At 40.0% G+C, this 21,551-nt stretch overlaps 1 protein-coding gene across 50 annotated transcripts in view; it reads left to right on the top strand.

The window, feature by feature from the left end:
- The window catches only part of ZNF438 (zinc finger protein 438), a 284,020-nt gene that overhangs the window by 107,173 nt on the left and 155,296 nt on the right, over positions 1–21,551 (top strand). For 5 of the 50 annotated variants that reach the window (XR_007475776.1, XR_007475775.1, XM_033403398.2 and 2 more), the window contains one exon: positions 9,581–9,731. The exons of the other annotated variants lie outside the window; for them this stretch is intronic. The gene's annotated coding sequence lies outside the window, so the exon portion shown is untranslated. The remainder of the gene's footprint in view (positions 1–9,580; positions 9,732–21,551) is intronic. 50 annotated transcript variants of the gene reach the window in all.

Here is a 21,551-nt window from a genome sequence, read left to right as displayed (position 1 = left end):
TTGTGGTACACGGGCCTCTCACTGTTGTGGCCTCTCCCGTTGCGGAGCACAGGCTCCGGACGCGCAGGCTCAGCGGCCATGGCTCACGGGCCCAGCCGCTCCGCGGCATGTGGGATCTTCCCGGACCGGGGCACGAACCCACGTCCCCTGCATCGGCAGGCGGACTCTCAACCACTGCGCCACCAGGGAAGCCAGTATTTTGTTTCTTACATATGTAAGTATATCTGATGAAGGATGAAAGAGTATTTGATTTGAACAAGTTACGTTTACCCAAATAGGCTATATTTCTTGTTCTTACTATAAGCAGCTCCTTGGATAAGATTCCTTCAGAAAGTGTAGAAACAGCTGACCAAAGAGTTGTTAATGAGCTTAAGGCTCTATCCCTCACCCATGACTAAGTGGAGGAATTTAGAGCTTATTGCAGTGAGAAGATGTCCATCATTAAGTAAGGTAGAAAAAGGCCAGAAGCAGGAGAGGAAGAGTACAAGCTGGCCAATGGTGTTAATAAAGAAGAGGAGGGAGAGGAAGGGAGGCAGATGAGAGGAAACATGGAAGCGAAGATGGTCAAACCAAAAGGGCCTCAGACTCAGTCTGCTCCTAGTACTGATGAGGAAATCGCAGAAACAAAAAAAGTAATGAAACACTTTAAGTGAATAAGAAAATAACATGACTGATGAAGGGAAGTTGGTTCACCAGTGGCCGCCAATGTAGGAATCCACTGTGAAGGATACTAAGGAAGACGATCATGGTAGTATCAGCCCTGATAAAGCAGAAGATAGGCTTCTGGAAGAGGGTACATTTGATCAAGAAGAGCATGGGAAGAAAGTTAAGGCAAAGCATGTGGAGAAAAGACTTCTAAAAAGTGAAACCAAAAGAGAAGCCAGCAAGAGGCAAGCGGAGGCCAAAGATGAAGGGGGGGATGATGCCTTTTAGGGCTGGGTGTGGTGTGTGATGAAGGATTTGATCCATTCACTCCCAGATCCTGATAAATACAGACGTCTGAAAAATCAGACAGTGAAGATGGAAAATGAAATTAGTGATACCTGGAAGAAGCAGAGAATGAGGAAGAGGACAACAGTGAGGTGAAAGGAGTGAAACAAGTTGCAGTGGAAAGGAGGCCACGTGGGAAACCTACGAGCTTTGGGATACAGGCCTGTCTTTAGCAGAGGACAAAGGGCTTGTGTTATGTCTGCTCAGAAGTCGAAGCTAAATACTTCTTGCTCTACTCTTCTTGAAACCCTCGGTTATGACTATGTGGGCCGGAAGTCAAAAAAGAGTTGGCTTTGGAACAGTGAGGTACCAAGAGTCCCATCCTTAAAAGATCAATGCAGCTTCAGGTAGAAGTGGTCATATATTTAGCCCCCTTCTTGCCCCATCACAGAAAGTGCTTAAAGTGGGTGGATTAAAGAAACTTCCTGACCCCGTTTCCAGCATGTGTGCTCTTGGATTACATCCGTTCCTTTATTTTACTGCCAAGTTGTGGAGTCCTTGTCCCATTTTTAGAAATTCTTGTCTTGCTTACTATTCAGAACATACTATGTTTATTCGTTTGTTTATTAAACAAAATTGCTCAGAATTTTGATGGATTTAGTATTTCCAAGAAGAGTGTGTATGATGGAGCAGCCCTATTTTGAATTGAGATTATCAATAATATGCCTATTTCCCATTTTTAATAAAAGTACAACATCTAAGAATAAAATTAACAAGAGTCATGCAAAAATTTCTACATTGGAAACAATAAAACATTATTGAGAAAAATTGAAGCAGACTTGAATAAATGAAGAAGGATGGCATGTTCGTGGATTGGAAGACTCAATTAGATGACAGTTCTCCCCAGATTGACCTATAGATTCAACTTAATCCCTATCATAATCCCACAGGCTTTTTTTTTTTTTTAATTGGCAAGCTGACTCTAAAAGTTATATGGAAATGTAAAAGACTGAGACTATCCAGAACAATCTCCAAATCATAGCTGGGGGAGTTGACTTCATAACCTAACCCTAAACTACAGTAACCAAGGTAGTGTGGTGCTGCCGTAAAGATCAACAAGCCGATGGACGCAACTGAATAGAGAGGCCGGAAGAGACCCACAGTTATATGGTCGTTGGATTTCCAACCGAGACCCAAAGCAACCAAGTGGGGAGAGGAAAGGTTTTCAGTAAGTGGTGCTGGAATAACTGGATATCCATATGGAAAAAAAGAAATCTCAACTCCTACCTTGCACCGTGCATTAATCTCAAAGATTAATTTGAGATGGATCATGTTACTTAAATGTAAAAGCTAGAACCATTAAGGCTTTTAGAAAAACACATCAGAGAATATCTTCATGATTTGGAGGTAGGCAAAGATTTAAATGTAGAAAGCAATAACCATAAGAAAAAAATATATAACTTAGATTTTATCAGAATTTAAAAAAACAAACTTGTGGTCATCAAAAGACACCATTAAGAAAACAAAAAGATGAGCCACCGACTGGGAAAAAATACTCACAAAACCTGTATTTGTCGAAGGGCTACATAGATGATGAATTTATACAACTCCATAACAAAAACACAAAGCGGGGATAGGGGACAAATGATTTGAAAAGACACTTTAGAACAACAACACTCCGCCACAGAAGGTGTTTGAATGGCCAGTAAGCCGGTGTTCAGCATCATTAGTCGCTAGGGAAATGCAAGTTAAAACGATAGTGAGACACCCACCAGAATGGCTACAGTTAAACAGCTTGGTAACACCAAATGTTAAGGATGTAGAGCACCTGGAACTCTTACGTATTGTGTGAGAGGCTTAAACGGTGCAACCTCTCAGGAAAAAGATCTGGAAGTTTCCTATAAAGCTAAACAGACAGTTACCTGGTGACCCAGCAATTCTACTCCTAGGTATCTACCCAAGAAAAATGAAAATATAAATCCACAAAATAAGATGTAGACAAGAAGAACATAGCATATGGATATGTGACTTCATTCATAATAGCCAAAAACTAGAAGCAGCCCAGGTGTCTCAGTAAGAGAACGGATAAACAGACTGGTGTGTTCATAAAATAGAGTACTACTCTGAGAGAAAGAAATAGCACTGATACCAGCAACAACACGGCTGAATCCCATCATACTAACTGAGAGAAGCCTCATCCAAAAGAATACATCGTGCGATTCTCCATTTCTGTGAAGTTTTAGAACAAGCAAGGTTTGTCTGTGAGAGAAAAGAATCTGAAGCCTGGTCGCCTCTAGGGGAGGAGCAATGGATGACTGGGAAGGATCACGAAGGCACTTTTTCTGAGGTGTGCTTCTGGTGTGGGTTACAAGGTATATGCATTTGTTTAAAACTCATGGGATGGTCCACTTAAGATTTGTGCGTGTCATTGTATGTAAATTTCACTCCAAAAGAGGAAAAAAAAAGCTTAAAAAAATATCTCAAGGAGGTACTATTTTATATCCAGCAGACTGGCAATGCAGTGGGGCACCCTGACCCCTCTGACCCTCACTAGTGGTGGTGTCAGTTGGATCGACCTTGAAAAACTTTGTCATTATCTAACAACTTGTGCATATACCAACCCAGCAGTTCCACTCCGAGAGATAGAAGCTCTTGCAAACATACGTGGAGAAACGCATATGACAATGTTCCAGAAAACCAGAAAGAACTCAGATAGCCATCAACAAGAGAAGGCATAAATTGTGCCGTGTTGAAACATACCACTACAGGTGAACCTTAGGAATGTATAAGAATGCTTCCAATATGATTCCAACCAACATAATTCCATCCCAGATCTTACAGAATTTAAGATTTGATTCTTGATTTGATTAGGGATACATATGCTAACACTATAAAGGAAGGTGAGGGAAAAAAATTCAAGGTGTTTGGGGAGAAGGCATGGCAAGAAGGAGTGGAATTGGAATGGGAAAGACCACAAAGACGACTTTGGAGTGACTGGTAATGTTCTATTCCCTAATCTCCACAGTAGGAAGACAGGTGTTCATGTTAGTATTTTTCATTATAACTTACACATATGCAAAAATATTGTTTGGTATATATTCAATACTTAGTAATAATTTCATGAAAGATAATGTACATTTTAAATTTAATCTTTAAGAATTCTTTATTAGCAACAATATGATATGCAGGATATAAGAAGTTGGCTTTCTGATATCATTAATTCAGTCATTTGTTCAAATGTTTATTAAATGCCTGTACACAGCGTGATAGGGATGTGACATTGGTTAAGCCTTTATTTGGAGACTAAGGTTTCCGTAGCTGTATCCTAAAATGAATTTGAAAAACGACTGAAATCGAAGATGGTTACAGTCTTACATAGGCCCAGCTTTGACCTCAGTCCCCTAATGCTAGTCCAGGGGACGTCTGAAGGCACACTTTTAAGAATTGGGATGTCACTTGGACTGGTCATTGACCAGCCATTAAAGTTATCTTACAGTCGGGTCATGGAGAATGTCTCCCATAATTTATCTTCTTGAAACTTAACTATGATAAAAATTCTCAGGATGCTGTGGCTAACACTTAAATCTTACTGCTCTTCTGTTGAATCTTAAGCAGTTTCAAGGTATTTATGGATTTTTCATTTTAACATCTCCTGCAAAATTTGTGAGTAATTTTCATTAAATGAACTCGCCAGAAAATAAAGATTGAACTCTGTAGCTATAATGCGGTCCTAAATTCGTAGCTTAAAATGAAAAGGGCTTACCCCAATCCTTGACTTTTTATAAGTATTCAAACACTCCTTTGAATGTCAAATAATAAATTCATAGTGCTAGATATCCAGCAAGATGGCAGTCCTGTTGCCTATATGAAGTGCTTAAATATACCCAATTGCAATTCCAAAGCTTTATTGCTTCATTTATCACAGGAAATGCCAGAGTTCTGAAATATTTTGTAAGGAAAGCTACCCTACTTGTATGAATTCTCATAGGAATTACCAAGAATATTATGCCAATTCAATCCTAAGTATTGAAGTTAGAGTTCTAAATGACGTTTAATAGTATGATTTATTTTCTGTCTTAAACTTTATAGGTCACATAAACAAGATCCTATCCTTTCATATTGCTTTTTATTGTTAAAGTGTCTGAGTGATGATAAAAATCTAAGCTTAAGAACTGTCAGATGATTTATGATATTTCATTTATTTTTCAAAGGATTGGGGTGTCACCAATAAGCCTATTAGAATTGTAGGTTTAAAGTTCCTCAATTTTAAAAAAGACCAGCTGCGTAAACAAGTGTGTTAGCTTTGTAATTTAATTCCGTGTGGTTTTTTATAATACTTCAAAGTACCAAAGGAGGCAGTTTTTCTTAGGTCATAAATGCTTATTTATGTCATTATGATCTCAAACTTTCAAGTGCATTTCAAGATCTACTTTTTAAAATATTAATACGTTTTTATTGTGTTCTTTATAACCTCAAGACATTTCTCCTTTTGTCGACCTAAATCTGCCTTTCTTCATGGGCTGACATCAACAGCATGGAATGTGGATGAACTGGAGGAAAACTGCTTTAAAAAATTAGAATTCTGTAGTCAGGGATGGATAATCTAAACTATCTTTGCGAGTGTGCTGTAAGCACCTTAAAGCTGTTTTTTTTGTTGTTATTAAATTGTAAATTGGGGATAATTGTAAGTTCACATGCAGTTAAAAGAAATAACCCGTGTACCCTTTACATAGTTTCCCCCAAATGTAACTTCCAGGATACTAACATGGATACAATGCAGATCCTATTCAGATTTTCCAAGTTTTACTTGAACCCATCTGTGGATGTATGTATTTAGTTCCTGTGCACTTGTTATCACAGGTATAGCTTCTTGTGTCTACTGTAGTCAAGATACAGAGAAGTGCCATCACAAGGATTTCTCAAGTTGCCATTTTATAACTACACTCACCTACCTCCCCCACTTGCCAGCCCTGACCCCTGGCAACCACTGATCTGTCCTCTGTTTCTATAATTTTGTCATTTCAATAATGTTATATAAGTGGAATCCTAGAGTGTATAATCTTTAGTGTTGACTTTTTCATGTAGCGTAATTCCCTTCAGATTCATCCATGTTCTTGTGTGTATCAGTAGTTTGTTCCTTTTCATCATTGAGTGGCATTCCATCAAAATCTATTTTGATTTTTAGTCTTCATATGTACACACACATAAAATATGAGATAATTAAAATATCAGTTTAAAAGTGGTTTAAGATATGTTACTATTAACCTATCAATTAAAATTCCAGGTAAGTTTTTAGTATCCTTTCAGTCATTTCGATTGGACTTGTCTGTGTCTTAAAGTACTAAGAGCACATGCTTTGCCAGCTGTACACACATTTCCAGTAGGAAAAATAATGCTATTTTCTAACAATAACTCATTCTAATAAAAATTGGCAAGTTTGGAGAAAAGACAGTAGCTGATACCGTGCAAGACAGGTCCTTGTTTTGATTCCAGCAGATTTACTGTTTAGTTTTTTTTTCTTTCATGTAGCCTATAGCTCATGTGCATTTCAAGATCTACTTTTCATGTAACCCCACTAGCTCTTTTCATACAGCCTATTATTATACAAGTAACTCTCCTTACCCTTGTGCCTGTGTTTGTTAATGTGATAAATAAAGCTGTAGATGTGGATGAGATCTCCTAGGGAGAGACTATAAAGTGAGACCCAATGTTTACCTTGAGGAGCTCCAAGACTTAATGGCCAAGGATGGCCGGAAAGGCAGCAGGAAAAAACCAGGGGCTTCTGGTTCATGACAGCTAAGAGAAAAGAGGGTATGAAGAAGGAATAGCCTCAGCTGAATCTTCTTCCCCACTTTCACATGTGGTAACTGTGCTCTTAAGTCTTTCTGCATCCAGGCCTGGGGAGGATGCAGAGACCTCCAGGACCTCACTTCTCCAGAAGTGCTCAGTTGAGCTTGGGAGCCTCGGGAACCAATGTGAAAGAAGCTCTAGCCAGGCACACTGTGAATAAGAATAAGTGTACCTGCTATTACCCCTAATTCTGGTCATGAAGACAGTTTCAGAAATCTCTTTGCATCCCTATCATTATCACTGCCATCTATGTGTACCATAGTTGTGTGGATATATTTGGACATGGTTATCAAAATTGGAAGAAGGCATGACGTACCAGCATGACAAATGCATTTTTAGATTCAGGCCAGTGTTTCATGGTGGTTACCATGACTGCATAAGCCACAGCTCCTTCTAAAATGCCTTTACGATACTTAACTTTCTCACACGTAGTTAGATCGTACAGTTAATGTCATTACTTGGGGATGGAAAACACCCTTCTGTTACTAACACTACCTTGAAACTTAAATGTCTGAAAATGATTCGCCATGCAGTATTAAGAAGTAAAATGCTTTTATTACTTTCAATGAGAGGACAAGGCTCTAAATGTAGGTGTTCAGGGTGAAAATGAAGGAGAGTGAGTAGGACCAGGAAAAGCAAATTAGAGTAAAAAGTAATTTTCTGAGATTTATCATTTCAGGTGTTTGAGTTCTGTTTTTCTGGAAATATAAAATCTCAGCCCAGAGCCAGGAACTCTGCAGTTTAGTCAGTTAGAAACTTGTGTTGTATTTTTGGAGTCGAATTTTCCTGTTGCCCACGTAAAGATGTCAGTGATTTAGAAGCAGCTCATGGCTACTTTGTGTGAGTTACTGAGTGTTGATTATGTGATAACCAGAACTAAAACTTAACCATGTCTTTGGATTTGTAACTTCATGTAATTCAGTAGTCATTGTTTAGGTCATGTTCACATACATATACATTGAGAAATCTTAGTACTTTACTAAAGTGGTAAGCTTTTATATTATACAGTAGAATAAGGTAAATATTTTTATGGATTTTGCTTAAGATCCTAAATACTGTGTCTTTTTTTCCCAGTAAATGTAGATGTAACCTTCATGCCATACAAGTGATATTGTTTTGCATTTTTCTCTCAAGTTTGAAAATCCAATTATGTTTCCTGAGTATGTTGAAGAAAATCAGCAAATTTTATCTTCTACACATTTTGAGAGAAATAACTGCAAACCTTATATAAGAATAATGCAAAGATTTGATTAGAAAATGTTTGCACACTGCTGTATCATAATTTCCATATTTGCCTCATGAGGCCTACTTTTGAAAAGTCTGCAATGGATGCTACTTCCAGAGTATAGTTCATAAATGAAGTTCCTGTATTGAGAAGTTTAGTTTTGCTATATCAGGCAAAATATGGTCTTTCTTTCAGAAAGTGCTTGGGCAACTAACTTTCAGTATTAGTGGTTTAAAGTAGCATTTCACATCTCACTGCACTTGTACTGATTTTTTTATTTGCAGGGTTTTTAAAATCTTTTCCTTTACACCATGGCCATGAGATAGATGTGATATTAATCAGGAAAGGTAGAACAGCTACATTTATTTCCTACTCTGCTCTCCTTAGAGTTCTTCAGAATAAATGTGTTTAAGGGCAAATCCGAAGTAAAGACTTCACCGTGTGTACCTCTGACCATTAGGGTGATACTAAGTGGAATGGTGAACACTTACAAAGGTAAACCAGCTAGACCTAAGTGCCATGTATAGAGCACTGCACTCAACACAGGCCGAGCACACACTCCTTCCAGTGCACACGGCTCCATCTCCTTGACAGACTTGCCGTTAGGCCATGAAACAAGCCTCAATAAATGTAAAAAGGATCGAAAACATACAAAGTATGTTCTCTGACCACAGTAGAATGCAATTAGAAATAAGTAGCAGAAGGAAATTTGGGAAATTCACAATTATGTGAAAGTTAAACAGCATACTCCTAAATAGCCAGTGGGTTAAAGAAGAAATCACAAGAGAAATTAGGAAATACCTTGATATAAAGTAACTTAAATACAACATGCCAAAATTTACAGGATGCAGCTAAAGAAATTAGAGGGAAACTTATAGCTATAAATGCCTGCTTCTTTTTTTTTTTTTTTTTTTTGCGGTACTCGGGCCTCTCACTGCTGTGGCCTCTCCCGTTGCGGAGCACAGGCTCCGGACGCGCAGGCTCAGCGACCATGGCTCATGGGCCCAGCCGCTCCACGGCATGTGGGATCTTCCCGGACCGGGGCACGAACCTGTGTCCCCTGCATCGGCAGGCGGACTCTCAACCACTGCGCCACCAGGGAAGCCCCCCTGCTTCTTTCTTTTAAAGGCCACATGTTAAATGGTTTTATTTATATGAAATTTCCAGACTAAGCAAATCCATGGAGACAGAAAGTAAATCAGTGATTTCCGGGGACAGGCAGTGGGGTAGAGTGATGGGACATTTTGGTATTAGATGGTGATGAGAGTTGTACAACTTTGTGAATATACCAAAAACCACTGAAATGTACACTTTGAAAGGGTGAATTTTATGGCATGTGAATTGTATCACAAATATAAATAAATAAATCTGAACTGAGCCCCTCCTGGGCATTCTGTTATTGTGCCCCAGATGCTTTGGGTAGCATATGAACACAAAGGGTGTGAACCCTGCCTTCTAGAGCTGCTAGTCTGTTGGGGGTAGTACCCCCGGTCCGGGGTACTAGACATGATCTAAGTATAATTACAATTGTGGTCAGTGATCTGAGGGAAAAAGATACCTGTTCACTATTAACAGGGGTATCTCAGCCAGACGAGGTCAAGAGACGGTCCTCCTAAGGAAGTGATACTGCCTTGAGATCTGAAGGATGGACTCAGGTTATCGCAAAGAAAAGAGGCGTCACAGGGAGGGGGACCAGCATGTAGACAGTCTGGACGACAGAGCCACGGTATGTTCTGGGGGTCGGAGGAAGGCCAGTGTGGCTGGGCACAGAGAGTGGGGGTGAGGGGTGCAGGAGGAGACACAGAAGCGGACCGAGGCCCGACTGTGCAGAGCCTCGTGGGCGCATTATGGCTTGTAGTGGCTTTGATTCTGGACCGCACGGCACGCTCTGTGTTACGAGAGCATCACTGTGGCCGTGTCGGTTGCAGGAGCAGGCGTGGAAGCAGGTAGAAGGGTATTCAGTGGTCTCTCAGGGGATGGTAGAGCACACCTGGAGCCAGGTAATTGGCAGTGGAACTGAGAAGAAACGGACGTATCTGAGGGCTTTTTAAGAGATAAAATTGACACGATCCGGTGAAGGCCTAGAGATGGGAAGTGAGGGAGGGCGTGTAAGGCATGGCTCCTGGACGCTGGGCTTTTGAGAGTGAGTAGGTCAGAGGGTCGTTTCTGAGCCAAAGGTTTTCCTCAGTCACACTTTGTATGGACAACTTCAAGCAACATGAATGTTTGTTGTTTTTTTTTTTTTGAGAACTAGTTCTTTCTTACCAAGGCAGTCACACATTATGTAGAGCTATGCGATTTGCTGATAGCAAATATTTGGGGAAAGTTAAAAACTTTTTTGAGAAAACCAGATACATTTTTTAGTATCTGCCAGATGCATTTCAGTCTTGGGCTCTTTTGGTCTTGGAGCCTCTTTTGGCCTAGCCTGCGTCTTCAGGGTCTTATAATGTACTTGGTTGGCCTTGCTGTAGAGATCATCTGTCGTTTAAATTTCCTCATTTTGATGTAAGTATTGAAAATAGACTCTGAAATAATTTTCTGGCAAGTAACTACCTTCTAATGAGGAATAACTGAAATGAATCCAGTTTTAGCAATTCTTATTTCCTTGGCCAGCCAAAGTCTTACAATGTCAAGCTCTTCAGAGATGTTTTTATTCTGCAGTTATTTGGAGCAATAACAGTTTATTATAATTTCTAAAAGCCACTTTGGCAATTTAAGACTACACGGAAATAAACTTTATACCCTAAAATTTTTTTCAAATGACCTTTGAAGAGTTAGTTATTTGGGTATCCAGTTGCATTTGGAACGTCAACATACAGAACCAACAGATGGGTAAAGACCTGACGAAGAAAATAGATCATGCCAATAGGTTGTGATTTAGGTTAAGTTTTACCGTAACTGTTACAAGGAAGGCCCTTCTGCTTACAGTGTTTATTGCTAATCTACCAGTAATAGACAAACCTTATAAATCTATAAATGCCACTGTGTACAGCAAAGCAGGAGGCAAATTTAAATTAGGGGAATAAAGAGTCATTTAGAGAAAGTCTTAGTGACCTGCCTTTTGCAGCCCTCTTCTGGGGCATTTTCACTAATGTTTGTTCTCATGGGCCAACACACACAGGAGGGAGTCAGACTATTGTTCATAATTTTTCCTCGAGAACACTGAAGCTTGCATCCATTTGAATCAAGTTTCCTTTTTTGTAACTAGCAATAAAGGCTCAGTCTAAGGATTAGCTCTTTACTGGTAAGCATTAACTGTACATGCTTATTCTATTGTGCATTTTAATTTCTGAGAATTGTCCTTTGAAATGGGGACTTTAAATGCAGACCTACTAGAGAATGGACTTGAGGATACGGTTAGGGGAAAGGGCAAGCTGGGACAAAGTGAGAGAGTAGCATGGACATATATACACTACCAAACGTGAAATAGCTAGTGGGAAGCAGCCGCATAGCACAGGGAGGTCAGCTTGGTGCTTTGTGACCACCTAGAGGGGTGGGATAGGGAGGGTGGGAGGGAGGGAGACGCAAGAGGGAAGAGATATGGGGACATATGTATATGTATAACTGACTCAATTTGTCATAAAGCAGAAACTAACACACCATTGTAAAGCAATTATACTCCAATAAAGATGTTAAAAAAAAAAGAAATGGGGACTTTAAGAACAGGGAGGGCTTCCTTGGTGGCGCAGTGGTTGAGAATCAGCCTGCCAATGCAGGGGACACAGGTTCGAGCCCTGGTCTGGGAAGATCCCACATGCCGCAGAGCGACCAAGCCCGTGTGCCACAACTACTGAGGCTGCGCTCTGGAGTCTGTGCGCCACAACTGCTGAGCCCGTGTACCATGACTACTGAAGCCCACGCGCCTAGAGCCCGTGCTCCGCAACAAGAGAAGCCACCGTAGTGAGAAGCCACCGTAGTGAGAAGCCCGCACACAGCAACGAAGAGTAGCCCCCGCTCACTGCAACTAGAGAAAGCCTGTGTGCAGCAACGGAGACCCAACACAGCAAAAAAAAAAGAAAGAAAAGAACAGGGAAATTTGGAGGTTAGAGGCAGTTGTGGTTAAAAGCAGAACCTAGTACCTGTCTTCAGACCTCAGCTCCACCATTTTACTAGCTGTGAGAGCTTAGATAAGTTACTTAACCTCTCTGTGCCTAATTCCTTATATGTGAAAGGGTGATCATAAAATACCCATCCCAAGGCTGTGGTGAGAATTAAATAAATTAGCACACATTTAAAATGGCTAGAACACTGTTTGGAAGATAGTAAGCTCAAAATAAATGTTAGTTGCTGCCGCTGTTGTTATATTGCTAAAATATAAAATAAATAAAATAGTAAATTAAATATAAATTAAATAAACAAATAAAGATAAAATAGTAACTCTCACCTGAAAATTAAGATGTTATAACTCAGTTATGGTGGTCGTTTTTGTTGATTTTGTTTGTTGTTTGGGCTTTTTTGGTGGAGCAAGGACAAGGTTACACGGCTAGTAAGTGGTGGAAACCAGGTTTCCTAAAGAGTTGGTTTAGGTCAGGAGTTAGCAAACTATGGCTTACAGGCCAAATTGGGCCTGTTTTTATACAGCTTGCAAGCTAAGAATGTTTTTACATTTCTAAATCATTGAGGGAACATCCAAAGAAGATAATATTTTGTGACACATGAAAATTACATAAAATTCAAGTGTCTTTGTCCATAAATTAAAAAGTTTATTGGTACACAGCCATGTTTATTCATGCATATTGTCTCTGGCTGCTTTCATGCTACACCAGCAGAAAGGAGTAGCTGTACAGAGACCATAGGGCCCATAAAACTGAAAATATATGCTAAATGGCCCATTACACAAAACGTGTTCTATTAGTTATATTGACTGAATGAATGAACCGTCCTGCTTTGACAAAAGATGTAAGCTTGCATAAGAAAGCATATGACTTCAGTTATCCTTGTGTCCAGAACACTTTTGTTTTGTTTTGATTTAGAAAAAGTATAATTTTCCACCTTGGTTAAAATTCTGTTGAACCCGACATACAAGTTCATGAGTAGACTTAATTCAACTGTAGTAGATGGCGTAAGTGCAGACATGCCAAAAAACATACTTCTTCAGTAAAGAGTATTAAGATTTGGATTCCTCTCAAGAATTGTTAGAACAAAAGTTCAGTTGTGTGTGTGTGTGTGTTTAAGGGTATTTGCCATCCCATAATTCTTTTTTAAAGATTCTTGAAATAGAATTCTGAAACAGTCTGCTAATAAGATGGATTTTACAGTGATAACATACCTGAAGAGTACAGTGTTATAATCCCATTTCAGGAGTTACTTGCAGTTTTTCTCAAGGCTTTGGCTTCGTGACTCAGAGCCTCATATTTCTAAGACAGCCCAACTCGGAGGCTTTTGGCAATTGAGCCTAGAGAGCATAGGCCTTGATTTTGTCCCACAGATCATTTAGGCAAATAACCTTTTCTTCTCTCCTTATGCTATTTTTAACTATGATGTGGATCTTTTTTGTTTTGGTTGGTTACATAATCTTTATTTAGGAAATGTTTTGCTCTTGAATATCTGTAAATCTTGCAACTCCTTCTGTTTAGGTTTACATCTTTCAAAGTATATTCATCAAATGCTTTTGAACGACTTCTCCCCTGCAAGGCCCCAGGGCTAATGGGAACAAGACAGAGCTGGGCCCTGCCCTTGGAGAGTTTTGAGTTTGTCAGGTTGACAGATGTTAAATTAACATAAGTATCATCAGTGTTGGGAAAGAAGAATTAAATTGTGTACTGGATTCGTAAACTAAGAAAACCTAAACTCATCAGGGGAAGTCAGAGAATATATTGTTCCTTTGGAGTTTTTTATTTTTTAGTTTTCTGTATTTGAAAATCTGTTCTCGGCTAAATGCCTGTTACTAAGCTGAAATTATTTTGAGTTTAGCAAAAGTATTGAAATAAGAATTTTAAGAAATTATATCTAATGGCCCTCTTATTGATCTATGCACAATTTCCTAATTACTATTTATTGGTAGACATTAGATGGTTGAGTGATGAACCTCGTGCATTTGTTTTTGACAGAAAATTACTAAGTGTAATGATCACAGTAAATTTGGGATGAGGAAAATACAAAGTGAAAAAAGACTACCATTTAGTTTGTTAATTATCACTTGAAAATCAAAATATCCATTTATCCTTCTTGAACAGGAATGTTTTAAAAGTGGATTCTAGGGCTTCCCTGGTGGCGCAGTGGTTGAGAGTCCGCCTGCCGATGCAGGGGATACAGGTTCGTGCCCCGGTCCGGGAGGATCCCACAGGCCATGGAGCGGCTGGGCCCGTGAGCCATGGCCACTGAGCCTGTGCTCCGCAACGGGAGAGACCACAACAGTGAGAGGCCTGCGTACCGCAAAAAAAAAAAAAGTGGATTCTAGCTAGTTTTTTTTTTTCTCTCTTTTGGAACAGTTTTTGTTTATAATATAAAAATAGACGGTTATATATTTTATACACACATACACTGTGTTTATGTGTATGGGTGTATATATAAACACACACACCAAAAAATGTACAAAGAAAAGAGGGAATTTTCACCAACCCAAGTCCCAAAGGTAACCACTGTTGACAATTTGATGTTTCTCTTGGAAATACAACTTTTTTTTTTTTTTTTTAAGACAAGTATCATCAGAGCATACTCACTGTTCCACAGTTTGCTTCACTTAAGATTATTTCCTGGATGTCTTTCCCTGCCAGTGTTTACTGAGGACCACCTGCCTCTCCAGATCTACTTCATTCTTGTTGTTCTTATCACTGATAATGTTATTTTAAGTAGTCCATCCATAAGGTAAAATATTCAAAAAGTTTGTTTACAAAAGAGTGTGCAGTGGAAGTCAGCCTCCTGCCCGAATGTGCACCCCAGGTCTCTCCAGGGGCAGCCACCCTGGCAGTTTCTTATCCTTTGAAATCGTTCCTTTATTTTTATATGCCTTCCCTTGGTGAGACTAAAATTAACCCCCTGCCCAGTCATTTATAGGGAATCTGAATGCTTAGTGAATTTCCAGCAGCAACCAATTGATCTTGTAATGTCAGCGTTTAAGATTGCATACCAACGGGCTTCCCTGGTGGTGCAGTGGTTGAGGGTCTGCTTGCCGATGCAGGGGACACGGGTTTGTGCCCCCGTCTGGGAAGATTCCACATGCCGCGGAGCGGCTGGGCCCGTGAGCCGTGGCCGCTGAGCCTGAGCGTCCAGAGCCTGTGCCCCGCAACGGGAGGGGCCACAGCAGTGAGAGGCCCGCGTACCGCAAAAAAGAGAAAAAAAAAAAAGATTGCATACCAAAATGAGAAAAGATTTCCCACTAGTTGTATTTCAGTTTTGAATTTCATGCCATGTGATTGTTTAGAGGCTATAATCCGTAGGTGTACAATCTTTGCCAATGTTTTAGATCCTTAAAATGTAACTGAATGTTCCCAGCAGAAGCCCCACAAGGCCTACATGCCCCAGAGCACCTCCTCCCACCTGCCCTCACCCACCCACGTATGCTGTCTCACTGTCAACGTTGTGAATTACAGACCCAGGTCTTGGGCGGCCTTGCTGCTTTCATCTCAAAGCTAACAGGGATTTATGGCCAGTCTCTGAGATGCCTACGGTTATTCTAATCTGGAACCACTTGGGTTAACTTCATACCCTCAGCTTAATTTGGGTAGTGCCAGAGCTTGGGGAGGGGAGGGGGTGGCTGGGGGAGCGGGCAGTGGATTGAAGTGGGGGGCACTCACCTCTGCCTGAGCCAGCCTGGACCTGAGAAGCTGTTAGTTAGGGAAGCACTTGCCCTGTAACACTGGGTCTCTTGTCAACTGCTGATACTAAAGTCCCTCATGAACAGAGATGGTCTAGAAGCCCCTGCCTGTCTGATAAACTCACCAGAGAATATGGGGTGATACATGTTTTGGAGAAATAAAAAGAAGTAAACCAGATCCAGTCTTCACAGTGGCTATGTTGACATGCATATGGCCTGTGGAGCCCTAGGCTGGGACTTCCTGTTTATAGGCAGTATTTACTTCTGTGTAAAATATGTTCCTCAAAATATACACAGATCTGTGAAAAATGCCATTGGTGGTTTGATAGGGATTGCGTTGAATCTGTAGATTGCTTTGAGTAATATAGTCATTTTCACAATATTGATTCTTCCAATCCAAGAACATGGTATATCTCTCCATCTGTTTGTGTCATCTTTGATTTCTTTCATCAGTGTCATAGTTTTCTGTATACAGGTCTTTTGCCTCCTTAGGTAGGTTTATTCCTAGGTATTGTATTCTTTTTGTTGCAATGGTAAATGGGATTGTTACCTTAATTTCTTTCTGATTTTTTTGTTGTTAGTGTATAGGAATGTAAGAGATTTCTATGTATTAATTTTGTATCCTGCAGCTTTACTAAATTCATTGATTAGCTCTAGTAGTTTTCTGGTGGCACCTTTAGGATTTTCTATGTATAGGACCCCAATGTTCATAGCAGCACTATTTACAATAGCCAGGACATGGAAGCACCCTAAATGTCCGTCAGCAGATGAATGGATAAAGAGTGGTACATATATACAATGGAATACTACTCAGCCATAAAAAGGAACGAAATTGGGTCATTTGTACAGACGTGGATGGACCTAGAGAGTGTCATACAGAGTGAAGTAAGTAAGCAAGAGAAAAACAAATATCGTGTATTAACGCATATATGTGGAGTTCAGAAAAATGGTATAGGTGACCTTATTTTCCAAGCAGAAATAGAGACACAGAGGTAGAGAGCAAGCGTACGGATACCAAGTGGGGAAAGGGCGGGTGGGATGAATTGGGAGCTTGGGACTGACATATATACACTATTGATACTATGTATAAAATAGACAACTGATGGGAACATACTGTAGAGCACAGGGAACTCCTAATGCACTGTAGTGTCCTAAATGGGAGGGAGATCCAAAAGGGAAGGGATGTATGTATATGTACGGCTGATTCATTTTGCTGTACAGTAGACACTAACACAACGTTGTAAAGCAACTATACTCCAATAAAAATTCAAAAAAAAAAAAGAAAAGAAAAAAAATAACATACACAGAAGTTAAGTGCATAATGCTATATAAGAAGATTCTATCACTAGAGAACTAGTAAAACATTATACAATTCCTTAATACATCATTTCTTTTCACATAGATATATGTGTAGTATAAATACTGTATCTTTGTAAATATTCTTTAATTTTATTATTTTTCTTCACAATTGAAGACATATATGCCTGGCTAAAGTCCACTGTGCTTCCAATATAGGTTAAAGATTTGCCTACTTAAAATATCCTGAATGATTGCCTTTTTTGCCTAAATTTATGTAGGTCATAAGACCTATGCTTCTTATCACTAGTATAATCACATTTACCTTTTTAAAACTGTAAAGAAAAACATAACAAAATTTATCATCTTTCCCATCTTTTTGTACAACCAATCTCTAGAACTTCTTCATCTTGCAAAACTGCAGCCCTATACCCATCAAACAACAAATCCCCATTTTCCCTCCCCACAGCCCTTGGCAATCACCGTTCTACTTTCTGTTTCTGTGAATTTGACTACTCTAGGTGCCTCATGTAAGTAGAATCACAGAGTGTTTGTCTTTTTTTGTCTGACTTATTTCACTTAGCATGTCCTCAGGTTCACCATGTTGTAGCAGGTGTCAGTTTCCTTCCTTTTTAAAGCTGAACACTATTCCATTGTATGCATGTACTACATTTTGTTTATCCCTCATCCATTGATAGATAACTTGGGTTACCTCTGGGCGACTGTAAATAGTGTTGCTATGAACATAGGTGTGCATATATCTCTTCGATATCTGCTTTCTTTTCTTTTGGATATATACCCAGAAGTGAAATTGCTGAATCGTATGATAATTTCTAGTTTTAATTTTTTGTGGAACCGCCATACTGTTTTTTATAGCAACTGTACCATTTTTCTTTCCCACCAACAGTACAGAAAGGTTCCAATTTCTCCAGAGCTTTGCTGACACTTGAAATTTTCTTTCTTTTTTTTTTTTTTTGGTAGTAGCCATCCTAATGGATGTGGGGTGATATCTAATGATGGTTTTGATTTGCATTTCTCTAATGATAAGTAATATTGAACATCTTTTCATATGCTTTGTGACCATTTGTATGTATCTCCTTTGGGCATATGTCTATTCAGCTCCTTCACCCATTTTTTTTTTTTTTTTTTTTTTTTTTTTTTGCGGTACGCGGGCCTCTCACTGTTGCGGCCTCTCCCGTTGCAGAGCACAGGCTCCGGACACGCAGGCTCAGCGGCCATGGCTCACGGGCCCAGACACTCCACGGCATGTGGGATCTTCCCGGACCGGGGCACGAACCCGCGTCCCCTGCATCGGCAGGTGGACTCTCAACCACTGTGCCACCAGGGAAGCCCCACCCATTTTTTAATTGGGTTATTTGGTTTGCTGCTGTTGTTGAGTTGTAGAGTTCTTTATAGATTCTGAATATTAACCCCTTGTTTAGACAAATGATTGCACATATTTTCTCCCATGCCATAGGCTGCTCTTTCACTCTATTGAATGTTTTCTTCGATGCACAGAAACTTTTAATTTTGATATGATACAGTTTGTCTATTTTTACGCTTGTTACCTATGCTTTTGGTGTCCTGTTAATCACATTTACCTTTAATCTTTTGAGCTCTGCTGATTTTTCTAAAAGAATAAGAGCGAAATGTAAGGAAATATTTAAATAATCATAAAACCGTGGCACAGACATAGTTGGACACGGCTTCAGAGTGAACTGTTGGCTGCTGGGCCGCACCGTCATGCACTAGCTTAAAAAGTCGCTTCATCAGCTAATGTGACAATGTATATGCAGCCCAAAAGGCAGTTTGAGATGTGGATCTATAAAGTGTAAGGAAATGGATTTGGGGGCCGCGGTAAAGCACATGAAAACAAAGGATCAGGAAACACTGGTGATCCTATCCTTTCGTTGGAATCCCTGTGTATGCACAATGAACCATTGTAGGAAGGCTTGCAAGACAAAATGTTCCTCTGTTTCCTGCCGCATTCTTCTGTTTCTCATCTTGCCTATGCGGTGATGCCTCATGGTCCGTTAACACTTCTAAGCGAATAGAGATAATTTGAAAGTTTTATTTGAAGCCTGACTTTCAAATTTAGAGCAGTAGAAGATGGTTCTTAAAATATGTAACTTCACTTGGCTCACCTTAAATGTTAATAAATGTTGCAGTTGATCAGCAGCACGACCATTTGACAACCAGCCAATGGTTATTGACTATTTAGACCAGCGACAATGCACAGAGTCTATAGGTGTCTTTCTGGCTGCAGTAGAGAGAGGAAGAGCCGGTTCTTAACTGGTTTTCTGTATCTTCTAAGATGTTTAAAGAAACTGGAATTTAAGTGCTTTTTTCTTATCACAAGCCATTTCTCCTTCTACAATAATGCTGCCATTGTGCCTGTTTCCCTCCCACTTGCTTTTTCTTTCTTTTGTGATTGCTGCCCATTCATCCTTCCCCTGCTCGTTAACCCACGCGGGGGTTGCCCGCCCTTCTTCTTGCCGGATTCTCCTTCCCACCCATCCAAACTTACCATTCCGTGTCTTCAGCCCTCCTCTCTCTTCCAGCCTCTGTAGGATTAAAATGAGCCCAACGGAGTCTCTGTGGAGATCATTTCGGATTTCAGGTCACTAGTGGACACACACAGCAAATACTTCCTAAGTACCAGGTCAGGTGGCTTCCTCTTCCACCTGGTGCCCAGGTGTTGGTCAGGCAGCTACCAGGAAATCCTTAAGCTTCAGTGTTGCCTCTGGACCATCTTGTCCTGCAAACACCTAAAGAAAGCAGTTTGAGTCTTGGAAGCTTAAGCAGAAAAAAGAAGCTACTGAGACATCTACCCCACCCCCCGCCTTTATTTTCTTTTAGGTATAAATAAATAGGAATCTTTATGAGCAAGCCTTAAGTTGACAAAAGAGACAACAGAAAACAAGTGAAAACTGCCCGTGACAGATAAGCCTCTTGGCTCAGTCTCGTACCCACGTGAGGATTTTACTCCTTAAATAAAACTTTGTAGCAGATACAGAATTTTCTGCAGTAAAATTCCATGTGTGCTTGTTTAACTTTTCAGTTCAGCGTTAGGTGAATGAGAATTCAGGTTATTGAGTGGTTACTTAGTTCCGGTAGCCCTCTGGCGAATCATTTTGCGGTATGAGAGGATGCAGTAATCATATTCGAGAAGTTTTATTCATTAACAAAAGGCACCAAAATAAATTTAGCCGGGGTCACAGCGTTTAATTTAATAGTATTCCAATAATAACTGCCGTAATTAGTTTCAGATTTGCCTTCCTTCCCAGAGGACAAGGATTTTTAGCTTTTTGATGCCTATTTAAAGCATGAGAATGACAGGAAAATTAATGTCACGACCTTTAGAGCCTGTTTATGGTTTTTCCATGTCATACCCTAAAGGATGTGGGGAGTAGTGTGCATCTAAAATAAACCACTTAGTACGGACAAGTAAAAATTGGGTTAATTGGGTTCACCAGATCCTCAGCTGGTAGCACCTCAGTCAAGACTCCATTTCATATTAGACAGAGGAGCACGCTTTATACACTATAAAATTATCTCTTAAACTACACCTGTTACATTCTGTGATGTCTTGAGAAGAAAAACAATTTTAAAAGGACAGTTTTTCAAATACGTAGGATTTTTTTCCTCCTATAACTTTATCTGGCTTGTCTGCCTCAATTAGGAAATCACTTTGTCTTTCCATTTTCACAACAAAAATGCGCTGACACCAACTCGCAGGCCACACTCCCTGACCCGCACACCCACTTCCTTTGGGTGACTTGGGGCAGCACTGACTATTTTTCCCTTTTCTAGTCTGTCAGGGACTTCCCGTAAACAATCACTTTCCAGATCCTTGAGAGGTGAAACTTGTTTTCACTTTATTGTCAGGGTTTGTGTATTTCAACAGAGAGCAAGGTTTGTCTGTTCAACTAGAGTTGAGAAAAATATCTAGGCAAGCTGGACTCTGAAGCTTTTGGATTAGTTGGTTGAACTAATCCTGGGCAAATTCGGCAAGTAGTGTTTTGCAAGGAGTCTCATACGTCGTTGGGTAAGTCAGTACAGCTTCCTTGAATGACGGTACGGCAGTGTCCATAAAAATTTTAAGTTGACCCAGAAATTTCTTACCCTGACTTCACCCTTCGGATGGACTTGCACGTGCCAGCTAGGCTGTGAGTATAAGGATGCAGACTGCAGCTTCGTGGGTAGGAGCAGAAGGCTGAGGACAGTCTCACTGTCAGTCGGTAGGTGGCTGGTTAATAAACTGCGGCTCAGATTGGGATTGACATATATACACTATTGCTACTATGTATAAAATAGATAACTAATGAGAACCTACTGTATATAGCTCAAGGAACTCTACTCAATGCTCTGTGGTGACCTAAATGGGAAGGAAATCCAAAAAAAGAGGGGATATATCTCATAGTCTTTTAAATTAGAAACAAGACAGAAAAGTTGAAAAATAAACCACTTAAAAAAGTACAAATGCAAGAATTT

This window comes from Orcinus orca, chromosome 2, assembly GCF_937001465.1.
Source record: "Orcinus orca chromosome 2, mOrcOrc1.1, whole genome shotgun sequence".
NCBI lineage: Eukaryota > Metazoa > Chordata > Mammalia > Artiodactyla > Delphinidae > Orcinus > Orcinus orca.
This window is presented reverse-complemented; position numbering and strand designations above follow the sequence as displayed.